The following is a 12762-nucleotide window of genomic DNA, read 5'->3' as shown; positions in this document are numbered from 1 at the left end:
ACATATGCTTATGTAAACATTTAGATAGGTTTTGCCTATTGTCAACTCCCGGATAGTGTATGAGAGTCCTACTCTGCAACTCTAGTAGTCAAAGTGATTGCATATATGGTTGTGTGTATTCTGCATTTTGTTAACTGTTTTATTTTTTTATAATTTGTTCAGTCATATTTTTAACAAATATTTACTGAGTACCTAATAGGTGGTAAGGCACTGTTTAGGCATCACTAACTATATATAGATATAGATAGATAGATAGATAGATAGATAGATAGATAGATAGATGTATATGTAAGTAGATACAATTATATGGATATGGATATCCTCTTATTTGATGATTCACTTGACCATATTTTAGACCAGTACTATGAAAAGTGTGTTCTACAAACAGATGCAGGTTTACAAACACTACATTAATTGAGATTAAACATTTAGAAAGTTTATAGATTGCTATAGCCAAGTATTTTATGTCTGCTGAATTTAAATGTACAAACTTTGGTTTTGTATATGTATTTTAATTTTCCTATTCATTTCCTTTATATTTATAAAACTGTATATTCATGACTGAATAAAAAACACAACTAATCTTTCACCACAGATAGCTTGAGAAACATTATTTCAGTAAATTACCTGTTTTTCCTTTTGTAATTACAAAAATCGGCATAAAGGTAAATGCCACACAAAACACATCCATAAAAGTAAATCCACATAAAAATAACATAAATATATAAATTGTATTCCATAGCAAGGAATAACTTCTAATATTTTGGTGAAATTATTATTGAGGATCCTGACAGGAAATACCTAGTAAATAAAATGAGGTGATTAAAGAGAGAATTCAACAAATGTACTCGTTACAAAGGCATGAAGTTATAATGACAGTGTGAAATTGTCAGTGTGAAATCATTGTATCTCCTGTTTGAAGTGGAGACAATGGTTACTGAAAGTCAGTGGAAACTCTAGCTTTAGGGTTTAACCATTTGACAGAATTATGGCCTTTGGTCAAGTCATGTAACCACTATCAGGTCTCAGTGTACAAGGAATTAGCTGAGGAATAAACACTCTAGGAACCCTTCTGTCCTTCCACTTCTGTCAATGCCTTATATCATCCAAATCAACTAGACACCTGGATACAAGGGAGCCCACTGATGGAGCCCCAGAACAGGAAAAAGAGGGTGGAGAGATTACCTGTAGAGGATGGTGAAGGATAACCTAATGTACATGATATGGACTATCTGAGGTAGTGCACAAATTAAGAAATAAATGAATATTATTTAGAAAGTATCAAACCAGTTCTTATATTTTGTAACTAATTTTTAAAAAATCTGTTGTGGTCAGTTTTTCTTTTTAAGTAAATATACATCTCAGCATTATTTCCATGGGTGCTTATATATTATTTAATCAAACCTCTATTATTGGTTATTTACATTTTATTGAATTATTCAATTGTATATGTAACTCCACAATTGAAAACCCTATAGCTATATTTTCATCTACATCCATGATTATTTAATTTGATTTCCTGAAGTAGAGTTCCTCTACGTTTTGGGAAAAAAAATTTAAAGTTTATCTTAATTATTCCAAGGCATATTGTACCAATTAAAAAATTCCACTAACAGCATGTAGGAATGTATGTTTTTCCATAGCCCAGTTGCCCATGTCCACATCCAAGATCATGTTCCTCCACACATACACATGATGTGTGTACTGACACTCACATTTACTTCTCTGTCATTTCGTTAAGAATAAATACTTTCTCATGATGCTTAAATTTGTATTTGCTAGCAAAAGGTAACATTTCTCAGATCATATTAGGCATTTGTATTTCATTTTCCTGTGAATTGCCTTAAATGGCTTTACACATTTTTTAGTGAGTATCAATTTTTTAAAACATCAGTTAACAAGAGCTCTTCATAAATTTGGGTTAATTAAAACTTTTTAGAGTCATGTGGATTACAAAATTACCCTGGAAGTATATAATCTGCTTTCATTTTTTTTACATTTATTTATCACAAAGCACTTCAATTTTCTTTTCAATTGATATTCTCTAGCACAATTTCTGTGTTTGTATGATCTTGACACAAACAACTGAACATTTTTTTCATATTCTTTCATTTTTCCATGTATTTTAAGTAAAACTGATTTTTTTGTCTTCCTTACCACTCTGTGAATCTTAATAAATATTTAGATCCGTGTAATTACCAACATGACTGGGGAATAGAACAGTTTCATTGCGTCACCTACTACTACTCCTTTGTAGTTAATATTCTCTTGTATGCCTAACTTTCAGCAACCACCAATCTACTCTCTGACCCTATAGTTTGGCATTTTCTGAATGTCATATAAAGGAATCATACATTATGCAGTTTTTGAGGATGACTTCTTTTACTCAGCATAATACCCCTGAGATTCATATAAGTTGTTATGTTTAACTATAGTTCATCTCTTTTTACTGGTGAGCAGTATTTCATTACTGTACAAATGCACCATAGTTTTTTTTTTTATCTATTCATTTATTTGGTGACAGACATTTGCATCATTGAATTGTTTTAGGGTTTTATTATTATTTATTTATGTTTTTATTATCAGTGTATCTGCTCTAAACATAACATTCAAGTTTTGTGTAAATGTAAGCATTCATTTCTCTAATATCTAGGAATGAGATCACAAATTCATATGGCAAATGTATATCTAAATTTAAAAGAAACTGCCAACTTGTTTTCCAGAGTAACTCTATCATTTGGCGTTCTCACCAGTAATGTTTGAGCTTTCCAATTGCTGCACATCCTCACCAGCAAATTGTATTGTTGAAGCTCTGGTGTTGTAGTTGTTTCTTTCTAGTAGGTGTATAGTGGCATCTCAGGATATTTAAATTTGCATTAGCCTAGAAGGTTGAACATCTTTTAATGTGCTTATTAGCCTTCTGTATATCTTCATTGATATCTCCATTCAAATCTTTTGTCCCCCCGCTTTTTTCATGTTGGATTGTTTGTCGCTTATTGTTGAGCTTTTATTAGAGTTCTTTATATATTTTAGATACAAGTCCTTTTGGGACTGATAGTCTGAAAATAAATTTCCAAACCTGTGGCTTGCCTTTTCCTTCTCTTACCACTGCATGTCTTAGAAAAAAAAATTAACTTTAATAAAGGCCAATTTACCGTTGTAAAAATGTATTTTGGCAGCCCGTTTTTTTTAATCGGTATGATTACACAATATACATTTGATATGGTTATTTATGTTGGGAGTTTACTTTTTGCTTTGTTTTTTAAATTCATTTTATAATTCTGTTTTGTTTCTTTACTTCTTTGAGTTGGCTGGGTATTGTTTTTAGTAGTTTCTCTAAGAGTCTTCTTTAGTAGTTTCTCTAAGAGTCAAAGTTTGATGATTGCAGTACATCCTGACATGGATTTCTTGGAGTTCATTCTTTTTGAAATTTGTGAATTCATCACTGTCACAAAGTTTGGAAGTTTTTAGCTACTATGTTTAATTTTTTTTTTTCTGTACAACACTCTTCTTCTGTTGCTACAGTAACACAAATATTAAGCTTTTGGTTTTGCCTCATAAGTCTCTATGGCTCTATGTTCACTTTTTTTTCCTCTTTCACTTCCTGTTTTTCAGATCGGATTATTTCCATTGCCGTATCTTAAAGTTCCCTCATATTTTCCAGGGCAAATCCCATTCTTCTATGAAGCCTAGTCCATTATTTTTAGTCCAAAAACTGCCACTTACCTCTCCTTTATTTTTGTTTCTATGCCAAGATTTGGCATGTTCAGTTCACTTGAAGAGTGTTTCTCTTACTTCCTGGGTCTTTGCTATTATGGCTGTTTATAGTTGTCACATAATTCCAATACCTGTATATCTCAAAATTAATTGGTATCTTTTGTCTTTTTTATTATATCAATGTAATATATTTAATATGATATATTGTGATACATATCTTTTGTATACAGAGTAATTTTGCTTTGTATACTGGATATTTTGAATACTATGTTCTAGAACAATAGGTCCTGGTACATCATAGTGAGAATGCTGAATTTTTGCTTGCTTGCTTACTTATTTTTCTTCTTTTTGGTGGTTTGTGTGACTACCACTCAATGGCAAGACTGGCACAAATTTTTTAAATTATCTATTTTTTTATCCAGATTTTACACACCTTTTTCTATCTACTCCATCCTTTTCTTTTTCCTATTTCTCCACGACAACGAACTAATTTCCTAAAGACCTTTATATCAAGTATTCAAACATCTTGGAATATTCTTCCTGCCTAACTTCTTCTCTACTTTCAGATATCAGCTTAAATATTCCTTCTTCAGAGAACTGTTCGCTGACCGCTTTTATACTTACGTTTGTATCACAATTTCTTGTTGCCTCATAGCACAAAATACAAAGATTTTGTCTTACCTGGTATTTGTTTTCACCATTAAGATAAATATATCAGGTTTTCACCATAGTAAAAGGCACAAAGTAGGCACAAACCTAATAAACAAATAATTGGTAAATTAACAAATTAGCTCAATATACCTTAAAATTATTTCATTATTCTATCTTTAGATTATGCAACAGTCATAGTCACTATATTTTCAATTTGTTTATATGATGTTTTTGGCTTTTTAAGACTTTTTCTTGGGCAAGTCAGTACAAGTTACCTACGTACTAGTGCCATAAATAACTAAAATTAGAACTAAATTTTTAAAATAGAATACAGAATAAAATATTTTTATTACTACAAGTTTGAGATCAACTGGTCTTCCAAAATTAATACATATTGGATGAAATTCAACAACTAATTTGGGGTTTGGGAAGCCTAGTGTTTTAATTCCATAATACAATGTGTATTATTTTCTGTGAAACATTTAAATGTTTTTTTCCTAGAGCAACCTAATTTATTATGGGATCAAGACATTTACTTAGGATAACTCTATTATAATGAATGTTAGAAAACATAAGAGCTCTCCATTTTCTACAGAGTAAATAATAATTGTATCTCTGTTAGGACTCTTTTGCTTGAAAGTGACAGAAAACCAATGAGCTAGCTAAGGAAAATAGAAGATATACTGGCTTTGGTTACCTCGGATTACTGGCTTCAGAGATGACTGGCCACAGGGCTTAAACTCAGTCTTTCCATCTACATGTCTCATATTTGCTTTATTCTCAACGTAAGCTTCAAACCCTCTTACTGTGGAAGAGCTTTAGGCATGTCCAGTGCAACTGGATCACGCTCTCTTGACAAGGGCGAAAAAAAGTGTTATTTTCTATCAAGTTTGGAATCCTTAGGAAAAACACTAATGACCCAGTTTGGATCATCTGCCCCATTCTTAGGATTCTAATTGTGGCTACTGACATAGGTTCCTAAATTAGAACTCTTGAGACACATCCCACTGGTGTGTCCATTGCTTTGTTAACAGAAGCAATGACTGGTCTGAGACACATATTCCACCATATAATTCCATATACATTATCTTTTTTAAAATAACTTCTACCTTCCAAATTAAAAACTTTCATTTCTTTTCTTTCATTGAAAAATATGAGACCTAATCAGATTAAATAATTAACCAACAGTTATTAAACAGCAAAATGGAGACTTCAAGTCCAATTGTTTCCCTTTCTACTACACTAGGTTTTCTCAACTTTTGGCTACTAACACTTTGGGTTGGGTAATTCTTTGTTGTGCGGATTGTCTTGAGCATTGTAGGATGTTTTAGCAGCATTCCTGACCTCTACCCACTAGAAATCAGTAACAACTCCTGACCTCCAGAGATACGACAACTCAAAATATCTCCAGACATTGCCAAATATCCTTAGGGGTAAAAGACACTACCCAGTTGAGAATCATTGCACTGTACTGTGGATTTCCAACATGTGTTCTGTGTACACAAATCCTTCATAATGCTCCATGGGAAAAGAAGAGTGTTTCATAAACAAACATATTAAAAAGACTCTCTTTATACTGTAACTTCATGGTAAGTTACGTTGGGTAGTGTATTTATGTAGCAAATAGTTCTGAGAAATCCTGCATTAATGAAGCCTGTCCAAATTTTATTTAACTTCAATGTTGTCTTCTTTCTGAATCACCCATTAACTGACTTAAAACTTCTGTAATACTATGATGCTTCATCCATCTTGATCCAATGCCTTCACATATTCTATTAAGCCCTTTATAATCTGTCTTCACAAACTGTTGCTCTTTACAAGGAATTTTTCCAACTCAAACTTGGAAAAGATCCTTTAGTCCTTACAAATGCCTTCTTTCTCCATAAATACTCTTCTCTTTACCCTGCCTGGTAAACTCCTACTCATGTCTAAAAGACCCATGTGAAAGAGTCAATACTCAATATGAATTCCAAAAATTAATTATTGGAGTCTTCCTCCAAAATAAATTATTTTATCTTAGTGGGCTCTTAGCATTTAACCCAAATCGTTAGGTGGAATTCATTTTTTTCATTCATTCAATAGATATGTATTAAATGCATTGTCTTGTGCAGAATGACAACATATAAAGTTCTTTTCTCCATGGAGAATATAAGTTACCAGGGGACATAAAAGCATGCAATAAAAGTGTGACAAACATTGTGACAAAAATTGTTCTAGAGGAAGTATGGATTGTTCTATATAACTGTAGTAGCTGAAATAATCTATGATAAGGTGGGGAAAGGCTTACATGAAGGAGTAATTTCTTAACTTAAACCTCAGAGCTAAGCAGATGGAAAGGAGTATTCCAGGCAGAATAAAAACAAGACTCAGAGGCAGAAGAGAGAATGTGTGTCATTCAAAAATCAAATTCAAAAAACAAAAAGGACTTGATGATAGATTTGAGCATGCAAAGAGAAATCTATTATATATGCAGATACATTTTTCTCTACCTGGTATGTTCAGCTATATGTAAAAGACTGTGCCCTAGTCTTCATGTCTGCCCTTGTGGCTAGAAGAGTGCCTGACTTATGTTATTCAAGAAGTATTTCTTGATAGTCCATGGGATAGTAAGAGATATGGAGTGTACGTCACTATGCCCATGGAAGATTTCATTTCACTGGCAGAACATCTGAAATTGGAATTGCAAAATGCTTTATATCAGAGTTTTACACTGCCTGAATGTTCTCTGACTCAAAGGTATTTTATGAGGTTGTGTGATATGCACTGTTAAATTTCCTCCCTATACTCTTACCAAGTAACTTTTTTTTTAATCTTCTTTTACTTTGAAATGTAGATCATGCTCCCTGGGCAAGGTCCATATTTTTATTCTGTTAAGCAACTTGTAGCGTCAAATGCCTGAAAAGAATATTGAAATCATGAGTTATGGAGGCCAAATTAAAATCATTTCTGATGCTCAATAAATGATAAATCAAGAGAATACAAACATAGTGGTGCTATAAATTCTTTTATTTCTACATTAATTTGAATTCCTGACTCATAATTCCATCCCTACCAATTCTTCCCGAAATATAAGCACTCATTTTTCCCATGTGATAATGAAAGTGTTTAAAAGGTCAACAATCTGTGTAGAGTTTAATCGCGGTTAGTTTAGTGTTATTTCAATATTCAATATTTAAGTATGTATGTTTCCTTGAATATGAATGCCTAATCTTTAGGCATTCACTAATCTTGAATATGAATGCCATATCTTTAGGATATGGAGGTAGTATACCATATTTATTAGTTTTGAGTTGTATAATCTTCATAACAGTCTTACATTGTAGATTCTTTATTATCCCAATATTATAATTGAAGATACCAAGTTAGAATGGTTCTTCCCCCCAATATCTGTGAGCTTGTGAATTGTGGACATACACCCTCTGACTCCAAAGCCATGTTCTTAACCACTGTTTTATGCTACCACCGGTAACAACATATGGCCAAGGGTGTATATTTAAAATATAGATTTTAGTGAAACCAAACAGGTGTGTATGTACTAGGTTACCTAACAAGACTAAAGGTTATTTTATGAACTATTTCCTCTTGATACCTTATAAAAATCTATTAGAATGTGGTGCATCACATTTCTTAGGGCATCTGTTTTATACTAGCATTCCTTTAAATCTGTGTGAACTCATATTCAGAATATAGATTTATGGCATTTTTAAGTGTTTGCCCACTTCTTTGGTCACAGTTATCAATGTGTATCATCTTAGTTGGGAAATGAAGCAACGTTCATTGGAGAGCATAAAATCAAGTTTGAGGGTGAAGAATACCCGAGCTTCTGGTGACAAAGCTATCTTCTCAGGAGATGAGCCTATTTTTCTCCTTTACTTGTCCCACTATCCCCAGCCTCTGAGAGAAGAAACATGTCTCTAACCTTCTCTTACCTACTGTCCAGTCCCCATATATCTGCCTCTGACCCATCTTACACTGGAGAAGCAAAGACAACATAATTCAGTGGCAGTTTTTAAGAAGTAAGTGTCTGAAAACATTAGTGATGAGTTATATGGGCTTGATCACTTCACGTACAATTCAAGAGTCTCCCTTTCCTTATTTCTAATTTAGAGCACTAATACATGTATTGCTAATAGAAAAGCTTATCTAGTTATTCATTTAACAAATATTCAACATTTGCTACCTGGCTGTGCTGCCCTTATGGAATTTACATGGGGAAGATGGATACTAAATCCATAAATACATAATATGTTAAATAAGTACATATACTATCACATAGAGATAATTGCTTTTGATAAAATAAAACAGGAAAAAATGGAGTATGGGAGTAATGGGGAAGCAAGAGGTCACACTTTAGTTAGGATTGGCAGGGAAGAACTTCCTGAGAAGTTGGCATTTCAACGAAGTATATATGAAGTAATGGAGCAAACCATGGCTTTCTGAATTGCGAAGTGCTTTGCTCATATTTGAGCTTGCTAATTTAAGTCTCCTCAAATTCTTTTAGAGTGTGGGTCTCAGAGGAGGAAAACTGACCAATCCTGGAATAATGAGATAGGTAAGGCAGAAAACTAGGATAGGGTAAACAATTCCTATCAGAAACCTCTAGTTCATACAGGCATGTGTACAGGGCTCTCTGATACCTATAAATAGTCATGGTGCTTATATGTGATATCCCTTCAGTTATGTAAATGATCGGGCACTTAGAAGTTGATGCCACAATTAAATTTTGGTGTGCCAAACTGTTTCACAAAGCCATTTCAAGGCTACGTCTTATTAGTTCTGTTAACTATTCCTTATGTGGCTACATCTTGAAAGGAATATAAAATGGATATGTAAAATGTCCTGGCAGTCACAGAAGCTTTCTATGTCTTTCCCTTAAAAAGATTGATGACTGAAAAATAAGACCATGTTTAAATAATATGAACTTCTGGGGCGCCTGGGTGGCGCAGTCGGTTAAGCGTCCGACTTCAGCCAGGTCACGATCTCGCGGTCCGTGAGTTCGAGCCCCGCGTCAGGCTCTGGGCTGATGGCTCGGAGCCTGGAGCCTGTTTCCGATTCTGTGTCTCCCTCTCTCTCTGCCCCTCCCCCGTTCATGCTCTGTCTCTCTCTGTCCCAAAAATAAAAAACGTTGAAAAAAAAAAAATAAAAAAAAAAATAAATAATATGAACTTCAATTATCACCACAATAATACATGGCATTCTTCTTTGACCTCCATGCAAAAGTAGTTTCTATAAGAGAGGATTTATTTGCTCTATTCCAATAGCTTTAAAAGTCTCTTAAGTTTAATAGCAAAGAAGGAGATGTATCAGCCTTGATTACAACTGCAAGCAGGGACTGATTATGAGAAAGCCTTGGTGTACCACTGCATAAGGATCAATGACCTCCATGACCTCTACTATACTGATGGCAGAGAGAAAAAGTATATACAAATATATATATATATATATATATATATATATATATATATATGTGTGTGTGTGTGTGTGTGTGTGTGTGTATATATATGCACACACACACATGCATATATATATATGTATATACACATTTTAAGCTGTATATATATCTATATAGATATTTTAAGCTGTTAATTTTAGGAAAGATAAAGACATGAAAACAATATATAAAACATTTTATAGAAAGTAATTTGAAAAAACTTGAGAGTACCAGATTGTTCAGTGCCTTATAGCTGTTGTAAGACAATGGCTTTTAATTTGAAGTGGAAAGTGATGATTTGGAGGTTTTCATTAGTGTTTTAAGCACGTTTAACCTGGAAACATAACCAGAAGTCCCAATTCCATGTTGGATCAGTTGGTAGATTCCATAACAAAGCAGAGTATCACACAATAGTCAAGTTAATATAAGCTATTAGAGAAAAAGTAATATATTACTAATGTCTGTAAGAACATAGAGCCATTAAGATGGGAGAATAAAAGAAACAAGCTAAATAAAGAAATAACAAGACTCTATAAATGGGAAAGGGGAGTACTAGAATTACAAACAAACATTTCCTAAATATCTATTATATTCCAGGCATTGTAATAGTATTTTAGATATGTTATTGGTCAAAACACTTTTATAAGAGAGTTGTAATTAACAGAGTAGGACTATTATCCTATCCTTTAGTAAACATAGTTTATCTCTAATAGAGCACCATCCTATAAGAAATATGGACAGAAACCAAAGGACAAAGATAAACATACCAAGGAGGGATATAACTGTACTCAACCAAAGGTTAGGACTTCCAAAAATGAAAACGTGAATAGGTAGAATTGTGAATAATTAAAACTATATAATAGTAAATAGTGTAGGTATAAGTTATAATGCATTACAACAACTAGTAACTATTATATTATAATGAAAATACTTTCAACTGAACGTAAGAACAATGTAAGATCAATTTAGGGATGTTGAGGCATTTTAATATTGTTACTGAGGAAAATATATTTCAACCTATAATCTGATCTTTCCATGATTCCTCTCTGAAAATAAATGTGATGAACAATGATTCCTTGAAGCCTATTTAAACACAGAGGTCAGGTAGAACTTGATAAATAGTTTCACTAAGGGAAGAAATACTCATGAACATTTTTTTACATTATTAATATATACACATACACCCCTTTGCTAGACCACTGATAAAATATTTTTACATTAAGGCAAAACTAAGTTTATAATTATGGGGAAGAACTATTCTAAAATATTTACTAATAATCAAGGCTGTGATTTACTAATTACAGAGCTCCTGGTTCCTTTCTTCCTTTGACTCTCAATAGAAGTTCCCAAATATCCAACCCATTGCACTTTGTGATATGCTATATTTATTGTTTAGCTTATTTATAAGTCAAAATTCCAACTCTCCAAGTCCTTTTGGAGGAATGAGAGTAAATATTTGTGTATATATATGTATATATATATATATATATATATATATATACACACATATGTATATGTATGTATATATATGCATATATATGAATATAACAAAATAACTATATAAAAATAAATACATATAATATAATATATAAAATATATATAATATATAATATTTATTTATTTATATACATAGTTTTGTTTTTGCCAGATTGCAATGGCAATGTGTATGATAGCCCTTGCAGTTAGAAGAAATTCAGTCCCAGAAAATAGCCAGTTTATAAAAGGAAAAGGTGTTTTCTGGAAAACTAGGAGTGCAAGGTTTTCCTAAGAGACATATTGGCATTTTTATTATTTATGACAATATCTGTGACTTTGCTCTAATATTAAAGTTGACCTTAATTAGTGAAAATACACTGACTGTTCTTCTTGTAAGTTTTTCAGTACCTGTCTTGTATGAAGAGAATTATCAGAAAAATAATTTAGTTGTGTATGTTCATTCATTTTTTGAGGGCTCTATCCCATTTCCATTCCATATTATTTTGGCAGAGCTTAACACAAAGGATTGGGTTGTCCATTGTACTTGCAAAAATTAGAGATCTTACCCAGTATCAATTTTATTAAAATTTTTGGGAGTACAAGCAATTATAAGGTAGAATCAAAACAGGAAAAAGTCTAGAACTTCAAACACCATTTCCCGTATCCTCTCTTGCCACATCCAGGCCCAGATTAACATAGGGAGTTCTATCATTATTATTATTATTATTATTAATTATTATTATTAGTAGTAGTAGTAGTATTTTAGAGAGAAAGAGAGAGAGGAGGGGAGAGGGGCAGAGGGAAAGAGAGAGAATTTTAAGCAGGCTCCATGCTCAGTACAGAGCCCAAAGCAGGACTTGATCCCATGATACTGGGATCATGATTTCAGCCAAAGAGAGTCGGATGCTCAATTGACTGAGCCACCTAGGCGCCCCAACATAGGAAGTTCCTTTTTTTTTTTTTTTTTTTTTTTTTAATGAGGGCAGTAGATTGGAAACATTTTATTTTATTTTATTTTATTTTAATATATGAAATTTATTGTCAAATTGGTTTCCATACAACACCCAGTGCTCATCCCAAAAGGTGCCCTCCTCAATACCCATCACCCACCCTCCCCTCCCTCCCACCCCCCATCAACCCTCAGTTTGTTCTCAGTTTTTAACAGTCTCTTATGCTTTGGCTCTCTCCTACTCTAACCTTTTTTTTTTTTTTCCTTCCCCTCCCCCATGGGTTTCTGTTAAGTTTCTCAGGATCCACATAAGAGTGAAACCATATGGTATCTGTCTTTCTCTGTATGGCTTATTTCACTTAGCATCACACTCTCCAGTTCCATCCACGTTGCTACAAAAGGCCATATTTCATTTTTTCTCATTGCCACGTAGTATTCCATTGTGTATATAAACCACAATTTCTTTATCCATTCATCAGTTGATGGACATTTAGGCTCTTTCCATAATTTGGCTATTGTTGAGAGTGCTGCTATAAAC

The 12762-nt window shown here is 32.9% G+C and overlaps 1 protein-coding gene across 1 annotated transcript in view; it reads left to right on the top strand.

Moving 5' to 3' along the window:
* The window catches only part of LRRTM4 (leucine rich repeat transmembrane neuronal 4), a 699335-nt gene that overhangs the window by 179339 nt on the left and 507234 nt on the right, over positions 1-12762 (top strand). The gene's annotated exons all lie outside the window — the stretch shown is intronic.

The sequence above is a fragment of the Panthera tigris genome, chromosome A3, assembly GCF_018350195.1.
Source record: "Panthera tigris isolate Pti1 chromosome A3, P.tigris_Pti1_mat1.1, whole genome shotgun sequence".
Classification (NCBI taxonomy): Eukaryota; Metazoa; Chordata; class Mammalia; order Carnivora; family Felidae; genus Panthera; species Panthera tigris.
Note: the sequence above shows the minus strand (reverse complement) of the source record. Positions and strands in the feature narration are given on the sequence as shown.